Source organism: Oncorhynchus masou, chromosome 8 (genome assembly GCF_036934945.1).
Source record: "Oncorhynchus masou masou isolate Uvic2021 chromosome 8, UVic_Omas_1.1, whole genome shotgun sequence".
Lineage (NCBI taxonomy): Eukaryota > Metazoa > Chordata > Actinopteri > Salmoniformes > Salmonidae > Oncorhynchus > Oncorhynchus masou.
The window spans coordinates 29252205-29273948 of record NC_088219.1 but is presented as its reverse complement, the minus strand read 5'-3'; positions in this window follow the sequence as shown (position 1 = coordinate 29273948).

Genomic DNA, 21744 nt, shown 5'->3' with positions numbered 1-21744 from the left:
TCCAATATAAATATTATTTTCATTCGATTTTTGTTTGTCATCTCATTGTTTGTATCATTCTCATGGGTTTCTTATCTAATTGATGCCAAGTCTGACAGTAATTACTTAAAATATGCAGTTAAAAAGAGGCAGGTACTGTGGGGATACAGACCTAAAGGGTGTTGTGTGGGCAATGAGCACACACATAAAGTGTCTTTTTCAGTGTTTGAAATGCATTATTATCTCCACAGACCTGTAAAATGTTTCAGGATTGCTAGTGAGTGTATAAAATTCCTCGAACACCCCTTCATTTCCGTATCCCAAGCAGAGGAGAACTGTCAAGTGACTTTGAAAGGGAAGCGTGGAGAAAATGTCCTGTCCAAATGTATCCGGAGGACCCCCAAAAATCAGAATTAGACACACTGAATGTAAAAAGTACTAGATTCAAAGAAAGTTGGCCATTGTCCCTCATCCTAGCAGTTGCCTGTCAGACAGACTCTGTCTACCACTGACCTTGGGTTTGGTTGACTGTACAGTTCCCAATGTCCCCATTCACTCTGCCTTGAGCCTGCTATATCTCTCTTTGTGTATCTCCATTCACTGTGTTAAGTGATTGTCTGTACTCTTTTCCTATCCTCATAGGCTTTATTAATTGCTTACATATCGAATGCGACTCAAATCCATTTGCAGTAATTAGTTAGGATATGACTATTGTTAAGTGTTCCATGATTGCTGACATCTTTCAAGAAGGCAATTTCAACAGTATCTGCAGTATTCAACAGTATCAATACAACCCATTTGTGAGACATTTCATTAGACTTTTAATATGGTCAATATTAGGAACTGATGTTTCAAGGTGTCTGTCAGTCTAAGTCAAGGTGATCGACAATCTGCCTGGTGAGAACATTGGTCTGGGTGTTTGAACAGGTTCAGTCTGTTTTGACCACTACCACTGGGAAAGGAATATGAAAAGAGAATGCATTGTTTATAGATGTGTATACCTGAGTATGATTAAGCAATGAGGCACAGGGGTGTGTGGTATATATACCACAAATCCCAGAGGTGCCTTATTGCTATAATAAACTGGTTACCAACATAATTAGAGCAGTAAAAATAAATGTTTTGTCATACCCGTGGTATGGTCCTTTTATACCATGGCTGTCAGCCAATCAGCATCCAGGGCTCGAACCACCCAGTCCATAACAACAAACATTAGGAACACCTTCCTAATATTGAATGGTAACCCTCCCCCCTCCCTTTGCCCTCAGAATAGCCTCAGTTCATCGGGACAATAGCCTCAGTTCATCGGGACATGGACTCTACAATGTGTCAAAGGCATTCCACAGGGATGTGTCAAAGGCATTCCACAGGGATGCTGGCCCATGTTGACTCCAGTGCATCTCACAGCATCCCACAGTGTCAAGTTGGCTGGATGTCCTTTGGGTGGTGGACCATTCTTGATACACACGGGAAACTGTTTGAGTGTGAAAAACACACCAGTGTTGCAGTTCTTGACACAAACAGCTGTGCCTGGAACCTACTACCCTACCCCGTTCAAACACACAATATTTGGTCTTGCCCATTTACTCTCTCAATGGCACACATACACAATCCATGTCTCAATTATCTCAAGGCTTAAAAAACCTTATTTAACCTGTCTCCTCCCCTCCATCTACACAGATTGAAGTGCATTTAACAAGTGACATCAATAAGGGATCATAGCTTTCACCTGGATTCACCTGGTCAGTCTGTCATGGAAAGAGCAGGTGTTCTTAATGTTTTGTACACTCAGTGTATATTGTATATACCGATAGGTGCTTAGCAAAGCCACATTTTTATTTTTTTATTTTAGTCTTCATTATGCACTCTGCTAACGATTGTAATATACTGCCGATCAAGTCTCTTCACATGTCAAATGAATATTTAACAGTGTCGAAGCTTTGCTAGTGCTAGTGCTTATGATCTTCTCCATGTTGACAGCTCCTGATACTAGAGACGTTTCTCACAATCTGCTCCGCTGCCAAGGGCATGTCACAACTTGTGTACACCATGATCCACTTTCAGTCAGCAGGCAAAGAGAATATTTTCCCAGCTCTACAGTTCCTTTCTAAAATAGAACAATGAGTCTGCATGCTTCCCCGTCTCTCTGTTTCTCACTTTCACAGAGATGAGAGTGTGGTGTGGACAAATAAAAAATAATTATTGGGTGAAAATGGAGCATGAAGTTTTACACACTGATTTAATTGAGCTGACAGATTGTGGGTGTTATGTGCGTTTACTCAATGATGAAGCTGTGAGGGATTGTTTTAACATTTTATGAGTTTACAAAGCACACTCCCACCCCCCACCCCTTCTCTCACTCTCACTCTTACACACACACACACACACACACACATTATCTCAGAACAATATCATTTCAGTATCTTCCAAGTAGACTCAATCAGTGTTGGCGAGCAGTAAATGGCCATAACCAACACAACAATCAGTCTCTTCAGTCTCCTCTTCCTCCTTCTCCTGATTACAGCTATCATGCTGTGTGGTGTGTGGGTGAGCTCCCCGACTCTTATCTCCCAAATGAGCATTTACCTGGGTTTATCTGCTAAACGGAAACAGCTTTGCTCCTGTGTTTTGTTATAACATATCTGAAGATAAAATTAATGAGAACAAGAATTAGACTGAACTTGTCCAAGTTTATGTAGTAAAGTGTACAGAAAAGAGAGATGTCTGGAGAAGTCAGCGCTGGTTCAGTAGGGTTTTCAGTAGGGTTTTCAGGAGGGTTTTCAGTAGGGTTTTGAAGATGATGGCTGGCATGTGTCAGTGAGATGGACAGCCAGGGGGTGAGAGTTTAGTCTGAGGACAAAGGTGCTTTTGGCTGTATCTCTTTGGTGGAGGAAGAGGAGGAAGTGTATAACGGTGCAAGTGTGTGTGTGTTACAAGTGAACGCCTGCAGCTGCCAGCTGTGCTTTTGCAAAGTCACTGTGACTGTATACTACTGGGATATGTAGTGTTCATCATTTTAGAGAGATTAATAAAAGACACAGCCTGATTCATTCAAGAAAAAAACTAATTTGGAGGTGTGTGTGTATAGATACAGGCGTTATGATTGTCATTCTCAGATCAGTTACAGGAGCTGTCGGTTGTGATGGCAGCCTAGTTATCAGGCAGTGTAATGATAAGAATAGGTGAGTGCCTGTGGATGTTCCACCAGAAAAGCACTGCAATCAGATTCACGAGAATCATCAGTGGTCACTGTCCATTGTGGCCATCGCAGTCAACTGGCAGCCATTGCAGTCTGGCAGCTCTTCAAACTCATCAGAGCTCACGGAAGCTTCAACATTTTGTATTACACCACAGTAAACAAGATATAAGTCATCATTCTCTTGTTGCTTTCTCATCTCAGCGAAAACGAGTTTCCCTTTCCTCACTAGGACACAGACAGCCTTTCACAATGATATCACTTACAGAATATCACTCACTCAAAGTCATTCATGGTTTTTTAGTTTTTTTTGGTCTGAGACATTTTCAGGTAGCTTATGGTAGTTAGGGGCATTTTGAAGTAGTTTGTGGTATTCTGTGGTGTTTTAGGGTATTTTGGGAGTGTTTGGACTACCTCTATCATTTACAAAGAAAGATAGATCAATTGACAATATGGTGCATACATTTTTGTATGTCAATCCATCTTATAACAACGTGTTGATTTCATTGTATTGTTTTATGGAGTATTTTATGCTTTGCTCTGTACTCTCCATAGCAATCGTTCTTCTGTCCTGATGATGAGACATTCATCTAGCATTTCTTAATAAGGTGTCAAACCACCCTCTTGATTCCTCATAATCAACCTTCTTTTTTTACCATCTTAATTTGCCTGTCTGTCGATTTGAATGGTTCCAACAATTGATATGGTTTGAAGATAGTTTCAAACAAAACTACAGAGACTTGAATCCAAGTTCAGAATATTTGAAGGTCCAATGGAGCCATTTAACTCAACATCAAATCATTTCTGGGTAACAATTAAGTACCTTCCTGTGATTGTTTTCAATTAAAATGGTTAAAAATGAACAAAATAGCACCTTAGCAAAGAACGGTTTCTCAAGCAAGAATTGGACTGTCTGGTAGTGGACTGAGTGCGGAGTGGAAAACTCTGCACTCAGAGGTTTGGAACTCTCGTTGGTATTGGTTTATTAGGCAGGCCAAAACTCCATCCCTCCAAAACAGGCTGAAATTCCAGGTTGCCTTTTCAAACAGCTCTTACACTAAAAGGGCGTTATCATCATTTCCCAGTATTACTCCAACCTCCAGAGTGTGGGAATATATATATGTTGTTGACTGGGCCTTTAATAATGACCTGTCGTGGAAAAGAGCATTTACAAGCATAAGTTCAACTAGCCTTTGTCAGTACATTGTCTTAATATTTGTATTATAGGCTCTCCCTCTTTGTCTAAACAGGAGCATAAATCACCCCAATATATACATTTACCAGACATTCCTTGTCTTATGTGGGGGGGGGGGTATTGGACCATCAGGCTCCAATGGCAAAAAGGCCCCTCGCTTCCAGCGGGCCGACTGGAGTGCTTCCAATAAACTGGACAACTCACAAGGACAGAAAGGCACAGAGGGTACAATCTATATGGTAGACTATATGGTTATCATACTACAGGGTTAAAACATACTATTTGCTTATAGCCCTACACAATGCATACTGATTGTCCTCTGTCCTTGCAGCCCAATATTCACGAGGAAAGCTAACTGAGGTCGTTATATGAACGTACCACACTGAGAGATGTATAGTACAATGTGAGTGCTGTCTGTGGTGCTGAAGATTTTCAGGTTCATTTGGAGGTTCTCTCCGTTACGCCCTCATGGCTCACTAATTTACAGTGATCATTAACTGTGTGAATATTCTCCTGGTTGTCAGTAAATGTATGTCATCTTGTCTGCTCCAAGCCCACAGTGAATGCTGTGGGGCAGGATCCATCTTCCATCTCTAGGGGTTTTTCCAGCTGTTGCTCTTTACATCGCAGGGCACAATTGAATTCATCACACTCACTTGCACCGGATCCTTTTCTCCAGTGCTCTTGCTTCTCATAGTCTCCTTTCCATGTGAGACCACGGTACTTGACCTTGTTGTCACGGTAGCTGTGGTAGCTCAGTAGTGTGTTGATGTCTTCAGGCTGACTGTGTGGTTATAGTCTTTTCACATTCATAACCACCTACAGTGTTGCTGCCACACCCACAGCCATCAGCCCATCCTACGGTTAAATGCTCTTAAATGGCCTAATGACATTTCAAACATACCAGGGCGTTGGGGCCACCATGAGCTAGAACAGCTTCAATGCACCTTGGCATAGATTCTACAAGTGTCTGGATCTCTATTGGAGGGATGCAACACCATTCTTCCACGAGAAATTACATCAATTGGTGTTTTGTTGATAGTGTTGGATAACGCTCACAGGCGCCACTGCAGAAACTGCCATAAGTGCTCAATTGGGTTGAGATCTGGTGACTGAGAGGCCATGGCGTATGGTTTACATTGTGTTCTTGCTCATCAAACCATTCAGTGACCACTCGTGCCCTGTGGATGAGAGAATTGTCATCCTATGGGGGATAGCCATGGTAGCCAAAAGAATGGCCTGCCCAGCATTTTTATACATTTCCCTAAGCATGATGGGATGGTAATTGCTTAATTAACTCAGAAATATAGTGCTTTTCAAGGACCCAAAGGTGGTTAATAGCTGGTATCAGGTAAATAGTGCTGAGCTGTTAGTGCTTTTTGAGGTAGGTTCGGTTTCGGTTAGATTATTTTAAAAATTCCATTTCGGTTTCGCAAAACAAATTGAATGCACTATACATTATGTGGGTTGAATGCTGTAACAACACATAATACAACCATTTAAAAAGTCCCATGAAGGTATTGACTGCCATTACTGCTTATTAACCATCATTTATTCACATTATTCACAATACATATTTCAGTTGTGTATATTACATTTGTTTTATTTGATTTGACTTTATTATTTCATTCCAAGACATCATCTCATCTCTAAAGAGCTGCTGCCTATGCTGTCTGACAAAATCACTATTTTAATAGTTCTTCAAAGTAAACTTTTATGACTGATGAATACCAACTATGAATGACTTAGATAATGTATTTTCAGGTAGAGATACCTCACGAAGCAACTGCTCTCTATCCCTCTCGCTTCTATCCCTCTCGCTCGCACATTCTGCTCTATTTTACGTAGCAAGTGTAAAAGAAACACAGACCGGATATGTAAGCACGCAATGGATTATGGTCATTGTAGTTAATTACCACGTTTTCTGTGCTCATCTATATAGAGTATTGACCTGTTGGAAACTACAACTCTAGTACATTGTACAGTTCGGGCTTGATCTGATCTATCTCTTGAGAGAAACTGTGCAATGTGTGTATTGAGCTCAAAAAAAAAACGACATTTCAGTTAATCACTCAGCACTACAGGTAAGTTATGTATATAACTTCATGCTCACTTGCTGTTTAACGCTCATAATAGCATTTTCCTGCCACCCACCTCATTAGATATGGAAAAGATGAAATCCATACAGACAAACCTGCTCTAGCTGAATGAACCGGTTGTTTATCATTTCCAGCATTCCTCTGACAGACTAATAGGGTAAACTGGCATGTAAGCATGGATAATCTGGATAGCTCTTGCGTCTCCTGGGTATACTAGCGAGAGTTTGATCTTTTTAAGCTCTTGTTGGAATAGTCATGAGACTCGTGAATGTGGTGCTTCAAGGTCTGTCAACAGCTGTTGACTATGGCAGTGAGTACTGTATGTCATGGATCAGCTTAACAATGACCCTATAGAGAAGCATATGGACCAAACTGGCTGAACAGTTTCCTTCTGTTTTGGCTCGTCAGTAGATTGCCTGTCTCTCGTACTCCACACAGTCACTATGTCCAGATTTGGAGTTGCATGAATAGCTGCTGCTCGCCTCTGCTACACTTCCTCACAGAGCCAGAGTTAAGCCATGAGGGGAGGTGACACATCCAATTTTACAGCCCGCCATTCTCCCAAATGCTGTTTTAAATCCATTCACCTTGTCAACTTAGAGAAGATCTTTCCCTGCTGCACAGATGCAGGTCTCTGTAAGCCATAAGATTAGCGTGTTGTGTGGCTGAAGCAGCCAGAAACCACTTTGTAAGGTAAAAGATGAGAGGTGTGTGTGGAAATGCTGTATTGTCTGGGAGATTTTCACAGAATAGCATGTGGTGAATTGATATCTTTGTTCATCGTGTTGAAAATGTGGGTTGAGCTCCAGATTAATGTTTCACACCTGTCAACAGCCTCAGCCTCAGCCAATACCTCTCCCTGCAGAGGATGCCGTCACATCTTAGTCCATGAGTCAAATGTGGATAGAAGCTTGTGTTTTTTTCTCTTGAGCCAAAATGGCATCCGGTTATGGAATGCCAATTAGCTTGTGTCCTTGAGGGATCATGTCTGTCAACTGCTTAGACTGCAAACATTGTTTGGCTTGACAGACAGACAGAAAAGCTATAATACACAGCACAGACATGATATCTGAATACAAAAACATACTGTGAGTTAATATAAAAATATAAGTGAAATAACATAATGAGTTATTCGTCATATGGTAGTGGTTGCATTGAGATAGTGGGCTATATTTTCAGTTGGCGGTAAGGAAGTGCTAGTGTCAAATGCACATTAGTTTGCGTTTTCATCATGTAAAAACTGGGGTACTGGCATTTTCAAGCCATAACGGCAGGTTCGGCAATGTACCTGATGAGGTAGAGGTGGCAATATTTGAATACAAGCACAAACGTCACAATTTTGTGCAGCACAACTAGAGATATTTAAAGATGCCTTTAGTACATACAAAATAGGAACCAGTTTTGGTTCAAGAGTGCATCTTTAAGATGGACCAAAAGTAGTCCTTAGTGGTAATACAGTGGTTCTGGCAAATTGACAAACCATTTTCACAGGCTACCTCCATTTATTGACTTCTTAGGTCATGATAAAGATCTAGCCAATGCCTATTTTGATCTTGCATGTAGGATGACTAGTCTATGGAGGTATGATTTCACTCTGCTTGCTGAACCATAATTAGGCGCTTGCTGTAACGAGTTAATTAACTCAGAATTTTAAGGTCAGCTGGAGGAGGGGTGTCAACAACATTCCTTGCGACGGCCTGCTGACCCACAGATCCATGAACTTAGTAGGTAAGCTGTGCTGCTCCTCTTCATAAGTGATGAGTTTTCTTTATTAGTCTACTCTAGGGCTGTACTGTTTTTCGAATAAATAATTAAATGGCCTAAAAAGTACACCCTTACCTCTACAGCACAATGGTGTATGTGGTGACTGTATGGGTATGTGGATACCCTCTGTCCTCTCTGAAGGGGTTAGTGTGGGGACTCTAGCCTGCTGCTTCCGATGCTGCTCCCTCTGATGAATAACGTCCCAAAAAACAGGACACACACATTTTGAATGTGTGTGTCAGTTGTTTTATACTGCCCTACTCATAATACTGATTAAACTTTTTTGCAAGCGATAAGAGTGTGTTGACTGTTCTATGATGTTGATGTGTTCTCAGATGTTTGATTTAATCTTGTTCCCAGACACTTCCGCCCAAATGTGAGGAGGCTGGTTGGGCCAACGCTTCAAACTGTGATCAGAAGGAGCTGGGGTGCAGACGGCTGACGGCAGACTGTGAGAGTGGAAGTGGTGGAGGTGTTTGGGGGGGAGAGGACAGTTGACTCCGTGGAGGACATCCCAGACACTTGGCAGTGTTGGCACTGCTACTTCCTACCTGACGCGTAAGTGGACATCATTCAATCAAGCAAAATTATATATGGCCTTCTTTTTTTTTTACATCAGCAGTTGTCACAAAGTGCTTTTACGGTAACCTAGACCAGGGGAACCCGGGACATACAGGGGACACTGCTCCTGCCATCTTTCTCCCTGTGTGATGTCATATTGTCACGGCCTGACCTTAGAGAGCCTTTTTATGTCTCTATTTGGTTTGGTCAGGGTGTGATTTGGGGTGGGCATTCTATGTTCTGTTTTCTAGGTTTGTGTATTTCTATGTTTTGGCCGGGTATGGTTCTCAATCAGGGACAGCTGTCTATCGTTGTCTCTGATTGGGAATCATACTTAGGCAGCCTTTTTCCCTTGTGTCATTGTGGGAAGTTGTCTTTGTTTGGGGTACTATAGCCCTTGTAAGCTTCACGGTCGTTTTTGTTGTTTCTTGTTTTGTTGGCGACATTTTACAAAATAAAATAAAATGCACTCTCACCACGGTGCACCTTGTTCTTCCTTTAATGACGGCCTTGACACATCCTGTTTTGTGATAGTTTTTACTGTTTTGTTTGTTTGAGATGCACTGAAACAAATTCCAATCAACTCATTTGATATGGAAATCACAAGAGTTACAGTGATGCCAGTTGGTGTGAATAAAATCTATTTCATGTATTATATATTTTCCATGCTTTTTTTGTGAAGAACTTTATCCCCGAGTGTCAAAATTTCAGTAACTGCTACTTTGCTTTGCCGAAGTGAGGTAAGTCCTCGCGAAGACGTCACTCGGTTTTCGTAGTAACTCTCACAAAAAACACACTTTTATGAGTAGGGCAGACAATAACAACTGACACACACACACACAGGTTAGCGCCTTCAGATACATTCCAGCGTCACCCGTGTTAGGGTTTGGTAGGCCGTCATTGTATATAATAATTTGTTCTTAACTGACTTGCCAAGTAAAATAAAGGTTAAATAAATAAATTCTAACAGGAAAACACTCACTCTGCCTCCTTACCCCTTATACATACCACACAGACACATACAGAAATAGAGTGTAGTTTATGTGCTTTAGTACTGTACATACAAAGCCATTTGAACAATCCATCTTAATTTCTTTCATCTCTCACAATATTAGGTGGAGGGAATGACCACCTATAGCTACCTATAGCTAGCTACCTACACCATGTAGACAATTGTTGATAATAAATGCATACTCACCTTATGGCAGAGATAAGTTGAACTTAGTACTTCAAGCCGTGTTAGCTGGGGCTGGATAGTCTTGAACAATCCTTTTACAGTGTACAGACAGACACACACACATCTGTTTGGTATGATTGCTAGCTAGCTTTAGCCGTACTAAGTTTTGACCATCAACTTATCTCTGCCATAAGGTGAGTATGCATTTATTATCAACAATTGTCTACATGGTGTAGGTAGCTAGCTATAGATGGTCATTCCCTCCACCTAATAATGTGAGAGATGAAAGAAATTAAGATGTATTGTTCAATCAGTAAATGATTCTCAATGACAATTGGTGAGTATAGGTGAGTATATCTGTAGAGAAATAGGTGGGAATACTGAGTATGTTTGTGTATGGTCATCACTACACCTGCATCACTGGGTGAGATTCAAGCTGGCAGTGTTGACAGTGTTACTACACTTCTGCCATTTCCTGCCTTACATGGTATGGCTTTGTATGTATAGTACTATAGCCCTTAAACTACACTCTAGACCTCAAAGCCAGTTCCTCTGCATTTTTTCATTGTTCCCATCTAAACAGGGACTGGTGGGTGCAATTCATTTCCAGCAGGCTCCAGACCTAGTAGGGTAGGAGTTTAATACCCCTGTACTAGAGTATAATGACATAATTCTCTCTGTTTTTCTACAGGGATGGGGACCGTGCTTAATGTGCAATTAACTAAATTGACTTTGTATTTGACTCTGTGTGTATACTCCATAGAGACACTGGATGCAGAATTACAGTCCCTTACAATCCCTCACATCCTACAGAAAATCCATAGACATGGAGCTGCTGCAGCAGCTAGAACACTTCCTACATGTAACACACACACAGGAATGGATAAGCACACACAGACACACTCATAATTTCCACATAGAAAGGCTTGAAGTCTACACCAAGAATCTTATGAGATTTTTTTGCAACGCTCACGCATTCGACGCGGTCGTTGTGGTCAGCCTATTAGTTGTTGAAGAACGGATAATGATTGAACAAACGGTACACGGATCCCTAGGGTTTCAAGCTTTGGTTGATGTCGAATTTAATCTTCAAGTTATGTTGGTTCTCCATTTCAACCAAGTTGAAGTTTAAGTTAAAGAATAGGACTAAATCAAATCACACTTTATTTAGAGTCCATTGAAAATTTTATTTGATTTAGTCTTATTCTTTAACTTTGAATTTTGGTTGAGATCGGTATGGTAAAACAACATATCAATTATTAATTTGTAGACAAACTGGAACTAAAGTCAGACTTGTCAGGATTTGGCCAGGGTTGTTCCGGGTTTTGGTCAGTAGATGCCCCCATTGTGCTTTTTGTCCCTATGTTTTTCCCTTGATCCCCATTATTATTTGCACCTGTGTCTCGTTTCCCTGATTGTATTTAAACCCTTTGTTTCCCTCAGTTCTGTGCTCTGTGTTTGTATGTTAGCACCCTGCCCTAGTGTTCTGTGTGCTCTTGTCGATTCCGGGTGACGTTCTTGTGTTTTTTGTTTTTGTTTATTTTTGGTGAGTTTCTTTTGAGGTCTTTTTGTGTTTTTCCTACCACCTTTTGGATTTGCCATTTTTTGTATTTTAGGATTTTTTCTTTATTAAATACACCGTCTTAAGTACTGCTGTGTCTGCCTCATCTTCTGGGTTCTGCTGTCTATTCGTGGCTCAGTTGGTTAAGTGACTGTTTCTCACTCCGGAGACCCAGGTTCGAAACCGGGTCCTGACAGAAACACAGAGCCAAAAATGAACCCAGAGGCAGCCAGTTCCCAGGACCTTTTTGCCACGCTGTCCCACCACCAGGAGACTGTCCAACGCCACGAAGCCGCCCTGGTTCAGCAAGAGGCCTTAATGGCTAGACATTCTCATCTTCTGTCGGAGATGCTGACTTCCATTAAGCAAATATCTGATCGACTTACCCCGGCAACAGTTCCCGTCCCAGTACCTCAGGTTCACGTACCCATGGCAGTTAACCCCCTGGCTGAACCTCGTCTTCCACCTCCCCAACGGTTCTCAGGTCATCCAAGTGCTTGTAAAGGCTTTCTCACTCAATGTTCTCTCTCCTTTGAGCTGCAACCCTCGTCGTTTCCCACCGACCGGTCTAAGATCGCATATATCATCACCCTGCTGTCGGAAAAAGCCCTGGCCTGGGCTACTGCTGTGTGGGATGCCCATAGTTCCTGCTGTGCCAGCTACTCTGCCTTTGCTGAGGAATTCAAACGAGTGTTTCAAGGCCCAAGCAGTGGTTCTGACTCAGCCAAACAGCTCCTGACTCTCCATCAAGGTTGGCGCAGCGTGACGGACTATGCCATCCAGTTCCGCACGGTGGCAGCAGCGAGTGGCTGGAACAACGAGGCGCTCACGGTGTGCTTTCTGAAAGGCCTTTCCGACACTATCCAAGATGAACTGGCCACTCGGGAACCACCGGACAATCTCGAGTCCCTGATCAAGTTGGCCTCACGCATTGACCAGCGTCTGAGAGAGAGAGAACTCAACCGTAGACCTCTAGCCCCTATCAGTCCCAGCTCCGAGTCCCCACCTTTATCATAGCTGGCTCCACCGGAACCCATGCAGATTGGACGCATCTCCCAGGCTGAGAGAGACCGCCGGATGAGGGAGCGACGCTGTCTATATTGCGGCAAACCGGGCCATTTCCGTTCCACGTGTCCCGGGCTCCAGGGAAACGCTCTGTCCCGTACAGACCGGGGGAACTGTAACGGGAAACATAACCTCCTCCCATCCGTCCAACTCCCGTCTGCTCATTCCAGTCACCCTCTCCTGGGACAACCACAAGCTTCACCTTCAAGCCTTGGTAGACTCTGGAGCCGCAGGTAACTTCATGGATGGTGTCTGGGCGAAGGAGAATGGCGTTCCCTCTGAACCTCTAAGTGACCCCATGAGGGTTACTACATTGGATGGAAGTCCTTTGGGATCTGGACTTGTCACTCATGTCACTACCTCCTTGAGACTTTCAGTTTCACAACACCAGGAATTGATGAACTTTCATTTGATCTCCTGTTCCGAGTTCCCTCTCGTCCTTGGATACCCCTGGCTTCACAGCCATAACCCTCACATCGACTGGTCTGTGGGCACTATCAAGCAGTGGGGTCCTACGTGCCAAGCTACTTGTATTTTCCAGAATTCCCCGAGTTCTACTCCCGAGTCTTTAGAATCCATCGACCTGACCCGAGTTCCCGAGTGTTACCATGACCTCAAACTGGTATTTAGCAAACAGAGGGCCACCATGCTACCACCCCATAGACCTTACGATTGCCCCATCGACCTGTTTCCGGGCACTTGCCCCCCCAGGGGTCGGATCTTTTCCCTATCTCCACCCGAACGAGCTGCTATGGATACCTACATCAAGGACGCTCTGGAAGCAGGCCTCATGCGTCCATCCACCTCCCCGGCGGGAGCAGGGTTTTTCTTTGTGGCCAAGAAAGACGGTGGATTACGTCCTTGCATCGACTACCGGGGACTCAATGACATAACCGTCCGTAACCGTTACCCGCTACCCCTTATGGCCACAGCCTTCGAGCTGCTCCAGGAAGCAGTTGTTTTCACTAAGCTTGACCTGCGGAACGCATACCATCTTGTGCGGATCAGACCTGGTGACGAGTGGAAGACCGCTTTCAACACGCCTACTGGTCACTATGAATACTTGGTGATGCCCTTCGGCCTGACCAACGCCCCAGCGGTGTTCCAAGCGCTCATAAACGATGTGCTTAGGGATATGCTTAACATATTTGTGTTCGTTTACTTGGATGACATCCTCATCTTTTCGAGCTCCCTTCAAGAACACACTAAGCATGTCAGACAAGTACTCAAACGCCTCCTGGACAGCCATCTGTACGTTAAGCCGGAAAATGTGAATTCCATTCATCCCGAGTACAATTCCTGGGATTTGTAGTGGAACCCGGTCGAGTCCAAATGGACCCTAGGAAGGTAGGGGCGGTAGCGGATTGGCCCACCCCCAAATCCGTTAAGGATGTTCAGCGTTTCCTGGGCTTCACAAACTTTTACCGCAAGTTCATCAAGAACTTCAGTTTGGTGGCAGCTCCTCTCTCAGCTTTAACCAAAGGTGGCAATGCAAGGTTTTTGTGGGGAAGAGAAGCTGAGACGGCCTTCCAAGGACTCAAGCAGCGCGTCCTCTCTGCTCCCATCCTGATACTACCGACTACGGATGAACCATTTGTGGTGGAGTTAGACGCATCAGAGGTTGGTGTTGGAGCTGTCCTGTCTCAGAGGGGTGAAGACAAGAAGCTTCATCCGTGCGCTTTCTTCTCACACCGGCTTACCCCGACTGAGAGGAACTACGATGTGGGGGATCGTGAACTCCTAGCGGTTAAGATGGCATTGAAGGAATGGAGACACTGGCTCGAGGGGGCTTCTCACCCGTTTCAAGTGCTTACGGACCACAAAAATCTGGAGTATATCCAGCAGGCGAAGCGATTGAACTCTAGACAAGCTAGATGGTCTCTTTTCTTCAATCGATTCCAGTTTATCCTCACCTATCGGCCCGGGTCGAAGAATCTCAAACCGGATGCCCTGTCCCGAGTCTACGCTCCTGCCATTCGAGATGACACGGACATGCCTGTCCTTCCTGCTGCTAAGATTGTGGCTCCGATCTCGTGGCAAGTTGAGGATACCGTGAGACGTGCTCAAGCTAGCGAACCGGACCCTAAAGGAGGCCCTGCCAATCGGTTGTTTGTCCCCAAGGCAGTGAGGACTCAGGTCCTTCTGTGGGGGCACTCCTCTCGCCTCACCTGTCATCCGGGCGTAGGTCGCACCTTGGAGTTCATCCAGCGTAAGTTCTGGTGGCCTACCATAAGAGAAGACGTTGCCACTTTCGTCAATGCCTGCCCCGTGTGCTGCCAGGGCAAATCTTCTCACCTCCGCCCTCAAGGACTCCTTCACCCTTTACCTGTTCCCCACAGACCCTGGTCCCATATCTCATTGGACTTTATTACTGGACTTCCTCCATCCCATGGCAATACTACTATCCTAGTCATAATCGACAGGTTTTCAAAGGCGGCCAGGTTCGTCCCTCTGACTAAGTTACCTTCTGCCAAGGAAACGGCTGAGTTGGTAATTAATCATGTGTTCCGAGTCTTCGGCATTCCTCAAGATGTGGTTTCTGACAGAGGTCCCCAGTTCGCCTCAAGGTTTTGGAAGGCCTTCTGCCAACTCATGGGGGCTTCTGCCAGTCTATCTTCAGGGTACCATCCGGAGTCCAACGGCCAAACAGAGAGGATCAATCAAGAGCTGGAAACCACCCTCCGATGTATGACTCGTGACAACCCGTCCACATGGTCATCCTTTATTGTTTGGGCCGAATACGCGCACAACACCTTGCGCTCCTCCTCCACTGGTATGTCCCCGCACGAGTGTCAGTTTGGCTATGCTCCTCCATTGTTCCCGGACCAGGAGGCAGAAGTCAGAGTGCCTTCAGCCTTGAGGTTCGTCAGACGCTGTCGGCTTATGTGGAGGAAGACCCGTCTTAATCTGATGCGTTCCTCACAGAGGTATCAACAACAAGCCAACAGACGTCGCCGTCCCGGGCCTACCCTGCGCCCCGGCCAGAGAGTCTGGCTTTCCACAAGAGACTTACCTCTACGGGTGGAGTCTCGCAAGCTGTCCCAAAAATACATCGGTCCCTTCAAGGTTGCCAGGAGAGTTAACCCAGTTTCTTATCGCCTACACTTACCCAGATCCCTTAAGATTAATCCCACATTTCATGTGTCATTGTTAAAACCTGTTGTTTTTTCTCCCCTTGTCCCGGCAGACAGACCTCCGCCTCGTGTCATTGGAGGCCAGCCGGCTTATACCGTCCACCGGATACTGGATTCCCGCCGGGTGCAGCGGTCCTGGCAGTATCTGGTGGACTGGGAAGGCTACGGTCCTGAGGAGCGCTCCTGGGTTCCTGCCAAAGACATCCTGGACCCTGAACTCATTCGTCAGTTCAGGGTCCTCCACCCTGAGAGAGCTGGTAGGAACGTCAGGAGCCGTTCCTGGGGGGGGATTCTGTCAGGATTTGGCCAGGGTTGTTCCGGGTTTTGGTCAGTAGATGCCCCCATTGTGCTTTTTGTCCCTATGTTTTTCCCTTGATCCCCATTATTATTTGCACCTGTCTCGTTTCCCCTGATTGTATTTAAACCCTTTGTTTCCCTCAGTTCTGTGCTCTGTGTTTGTATGTTAGCACCCTGCCCTAGTGTTCTGTGTGCTCTTGTCGATTCCGGGTGACGTTCTTGTGGTATTCTGTTTTTTGTTTTTGTTTATTTTTGGTGAGTTTCTTTTGAGGTCTTTTTGTGTTTTTCCTACCACCTTTTGGATTTGCCATTTTTTGTATTTTAGGATTTTTTCTTTATTAAATACACTGTCTTAAGTACTGCTGTGTCTGCCTCATCTTCTGGGTTCTGCTGTCTATTCGTGGCTCAGTTGGTTAAGTGACTGTTTCTCACTCCGGAGACCCAGGTTCGAAACCGGGTCCTGACAAGACTAAGTCAATGGCACAAAATAATGTATGCATCTCCTTCAAATTTTGATATTTGGTTACGTTTTGCAATACATCAAATAGCCTATTAACTTGTCGACAAGTTAACAAATTATATGGTGGATTCACGTCTCCTTTAAATGTGGATATTTGGTTGTGTTGTAAACCTTGCCCAATTCAATATAGCTTTTGTAATACAGTAAATAGTCCAAATTTCACGCTATTTCTAATTATTTTAATTTTTGTACCTTTATTTAACTTGGCAAGTCAGTTAAGAACACATTCTTATTTACAATGACGGCCTACCGGGGAACAGCAGGTTGAAACTTCTTGCGGATCAGTGGGACGCTACTGTCCCACCTGGGCCAATATCTGGTGAAATTACAGAGCGCCAAATTCAAATTAAATTACTATAAATATTAAACTTTCATGAAATCACAAGTACATCAAAATAAAGCTTAACTTGTTGTTAATCCAGCCGCCATGTCAGATTTCAAAACGGCTTTACAACGAAAGCAAACCATGCGATTATCTGAGGACAGCGCCCAGCACACAAATGCAGAACAAGTCATTTTCAACCAGGGAGTTGCGACACAAAAGTCAGAAATAGCGATTTACTATATGCCTTACCTTTGAAGATCTTCTTCTGTTGGCACTCCAAAAGGTCCCAGTTACATTACAAATGGTCCTTTTGTTCGATAAACTCCTTTATATCCATAAAAACTCAGTTTAGCTGGTGCGCTTCAGTCAATAATCCACTAGTTTTCCCTCCTTCAAAATGCACACAAAATGAATCCCAAATGTTACCAATTAACTTATCCAAACAAATCAATCAACGTTTATAATCAAACCTTAGGTACCCTAATACGCAAATAAATTATACAATTTAAGACGGGGAATCGTTATTGTCTTTACCGGAGAAAAATACCAAAGAACGAGCTCTCATTCACACACTTGGAAACACTACAGCCAAAATGGGAGCCACCTAGAAAAACTACAATTTCAGGCAAATTTTTCCAAAAACCAGGCTGAAGACTGTTGACATCTACTGGAAGCCCTAGGAACTGCAATCGGACACGATTTTGCCCTATTATAAAAGTGCCAGCCATTGAAATCAGTGGTAGGATGAATTTATTTATTTATTTATTTTTTGGGGGGGGGGGGTGTTTGTCCTGGGGTTTCGCCTGCCATTTAAGTTCTGTTATACTCACAGACATTATTTTAACAGTTTTAGAAACTGTTAAAGACTGTTTTCTATCCAAATCTACCAATTATATGCATATCCTAGCTTCTGGGCCTGAGTAGAAGGCAGTTTACTTTGGGCTCGCTTTTCATCCGGATGTCAAAATACCACCCCCTATCCCAAAGAAGATTTATTAACAGCATTGTTCAGGGGCAGAACGACAGTTAGATTTTTTTCAGTTACTGGCCCAACGCTCTAACAACCAGGCTACCTGCTGCCCCGCTATATTACAAACAAATGTAGCAGTTTTTATTCAAAGTAGGCCTAACACATTCGTGTCCACATTTCGGGTTACTGTAACTACAAAAGTCACATTATCTAATCATAGAAGCGTGCATGTTCAAGATACGGTAGCATGTAAAGGTTGCAGGTGTGTGGAGAAGTTCACAATATAAATAGCTGTGCAGAATCTCAAACTACATTGATCACTTGCACTATGTACTTTTAATGTAATCTCTACTACATTCCAGATTATTTGGTTGTGCTATTAGATGAAGCAAAGTGAAAATAACATTAAGTTGTCGTATAAATACAAAATATTTGACATTGCATTCCTATTTGAACTTTGCTGTGCTTTTGAATGGTTGATAGTTCAGTGATAACACATTTAGATGACAACTAAGCCAAAAGTTTTCCATTGGAATTTGGTTGTGCTTTAAATGGTTGAAGGCATAGGAATAACATATTGGGAATTCAAGAGACTTCTGGTTGCCTTTTTAACATGGGTGAATAGAGGTTGAAATGTCACTGACCAACATCTCAACCAAAAAGTACCCAAATTTCCACATTGAACAAGATTGCTGCATCGGTGCAAGATGCCGCTACCGTAGGCCGCACTTCAGGACCTCAGACACCATTACATATCATAAGGCTTCACACAGTGGCCTGAAACTCATAGTTTACAGGCAACACCAGGCCTGCAAGTAGGGTTGCAAAATTCCACAAATTTTCCCCCAAAATGTTCCAGTAATCTTCCAACCAGGATATCTGGAAAAAGTACCAGAATTTTGCAACCCTAACTGTAAATCACATTATGCTGGCTTGTAACAGTTGACATTTGTATTCACCTGCAACCTGCATTCCTAATGACTGCCAGGGTAAAGAACAGTGGGAGGAAACTACCTAAGCCATTTAAACTGGAACAACCATTTCAGTAACGGGTGCAAAAATGTAATGACTGGATTGGTGTCCACATCAGCAACAGACCTGCATGGTCCAAACACACCAAGACAGTCGTGAAGAGGGCACAACAAAATCTATTCCCCCTCAAAAGGTTCTACAACTGCACCATCAAGAGCAGGTTGCATCACTGCCTGGTATGGCAACTGCTCGGCCTCCGACCACAAGGCACTACAGAGGGTAGTGCGTATGGCCCATTACATCACTGGGGCCAAACTTCCTGCCAAACTTCCACCTCTATACCAGGAGGTGTCCGAGGAAGGCCCTAAAAATTGTCAGACTCCAGCCACCCTAGTCATAGACTGTTCCCTCTGCTACCGCATGGCGAGCAGTACCGGAGCGCCAAGTCTAGGTCCAAGAGGCTTCTCAACAGCTTCTACCCCCAAGCCATAAGACTCCTGAACAGCTAATCATATGGCTACCCAGACTAGTTGCATTGCTCCCCCCACTCTTCTACGCTGCTGCTACTCTGTTATTATCTATGCATAGTCACTGTAATAACTCTACCTACATGTACAGTACATATTACCTCAATTACCTCGATACCGGTGCCTTCGCACATTGACTCTGTACCAGTACTCCCTGTATATAGCCCCGCTATTGTTATTTACTGATGCTCTTTAATTATTTATTGTTATCTCTTACTTAATTTTATTTGTTAGATTTTGTTGGGGTTGGTATTTTCTTTAAACGGCATTTTTGGTTAAGGGCTTGTAAGTAAGCATTTCACTGTTGTATTCAGCGCATGTGGATTTTTTATTTTATTTGAAGTGATAGATCAACACAAAGTTACACATGGAATAGACAAAGTACTGTAACGGTTCTCGTCTGTCGAAGGAGAAGCGGACCAAAATGCAACGTGGTGGTTATTCATGTTCTTTAATGAAAGGGAATTCGACATGAAATAACTAACAATACAAAACGACAAACGGAACGTGGAAACCTATACAGCCTATCTGGTGAACAACAAACACAGAGACAGGAACAATCACCCACGAAATACTCAAAGAATATGGCTGCCTAAATATGGTTCCCAATCAGAGACAACGATAAACACCTGCCTCTGATTGAGAACCACTCCAGACAGCCATAGACTATGCTAGATACCCCCACTAAGCCACACACCCAACACCTAACAACACCCCAAGACAAAACACACCACAATAAACCCATGTCACACCCTGGCCTGACCAAATAAATAAAGACAAACACTTCAGTGATTTTTGCAATTCGTTCCAGTCACAGAAAACTGGAAGGAAAGGCGGCCAAAGTAGGAATAGGCTTTGGGGATGACCAGTGAAATATACCTGTTGGAGCACATGCTACAGGTGGGTGCTGCTATGGTGACCAGTGAGCTGAGATAAGTCAGGGCTTTACCTAGCAAAGACTTATAGATGACCTGGAGCCAGTGGGTTTGGCGATGAATATGAAGCGAGGGCCAGCCAACGAGTGCATACAGGTCGCAGTGGTGAGTAGTATATGGGGCTTTGGTGACAAAACGGATGGCACTGTGATAGACTGCATCCAATTTGCTGAGTAGAGTGTTGTAGGCTATTTTATAAATGACATCGCTGAAGTCAAGGACCGGTAGGATAGACAGTTTTACGAGGATATGTTTGGCAGCATGAGTGAAGCATGCTTTGTTGTGAAATAGGAAGCCAATTCTAGATTGGCCAGAGTTCCGGACAACAACTGACAGAGGTCCGGACAACAGGCCCTCCAATTTGACACACTGAACTCTGTCTGGGAAGTAGTTGGTGAACCAGGTGAGGCGGTCATTTGAGATACAAAGGCTGTTGAGTCTGCCGATAAGAATGTGGTGATTGACAGAGTCGAATGCCTTGGCCAGGTCGAATAATACGGCTGCACAGTAATGTCTTTTATCGATGGCGGTTATGATATCGTTTAGGACCTGGCTGAGGTGCACCCATGAGCAGCTCAGAATCCAGATTGCATAGCGGAAAAGGTACGGTAGGATTCGAAATGGTCGGTGATCTGTTTGTTATGTTGGCTTTCGAAGACCTTAGAAAGGCAGGGTAAGATAGATATAGGTCTGTAACAGTTTGGGTCTAGAGTGTCTCCCCCTTTGAAGAGGGGGATGACCGCGGCAGCTTTCCAATCTTTGGGGATCTCAGACGATACGAAAGAGAGGTTGAACAGGCCAGTAATAGGGGTTGCAACAATTGCGGTGGATAATTTTAGAAAGAGAGGGTCCAGATTGTCTAGCCCAGCTGATTTTTAGGGTTCCAGATTTTGCAACTCTTTCAGAAATCAGCTGTCTGGATTTGGGTGTAGGCGAAATGGGGGAGGTTTGGGCAAGTTGCTGTGGGGAGCGCAGGGCTGTTTACCAGGGTAGGGGTAGCCAGGTGGAAAGCATGGCCAGCCGTAGAAAAATGCTTATTGAAATTCTCAATTATTGTGGATTTATTGGTGGTGACGGTGTTTTCTAGACTTAGTGCAGTGGGCAGCTGGGAGGAGGTGCTCTTATTCTCCATGGACGTTACAGTGTCCCAGAACTTTTTAAAGTTAGAGCTACAGGATGCAAATTTCTGTTTGAAAAAGCTAGCCTTTGCTTTCCTAACTGCCTGTGTATATTGGTTCCTAACTTCCCTGAAAAGTTGCATATCGCGAGGGCTATTCAATGCTAATGCAGTACGCCACAAGATGTTTTTGTGCTGGTCAAGGGCAGTCAGGTCTGGAGTGAACCAAGGGCTATATCTGTTCCTGGTTCTTTTTTTTGAATGGGGCATGTTTACTTAAGATGGTGAGGAAAGCTCTTTTAACGAATAACCAGGCATCCTCTACTGACGGAATGAGGGCAATATGCTTC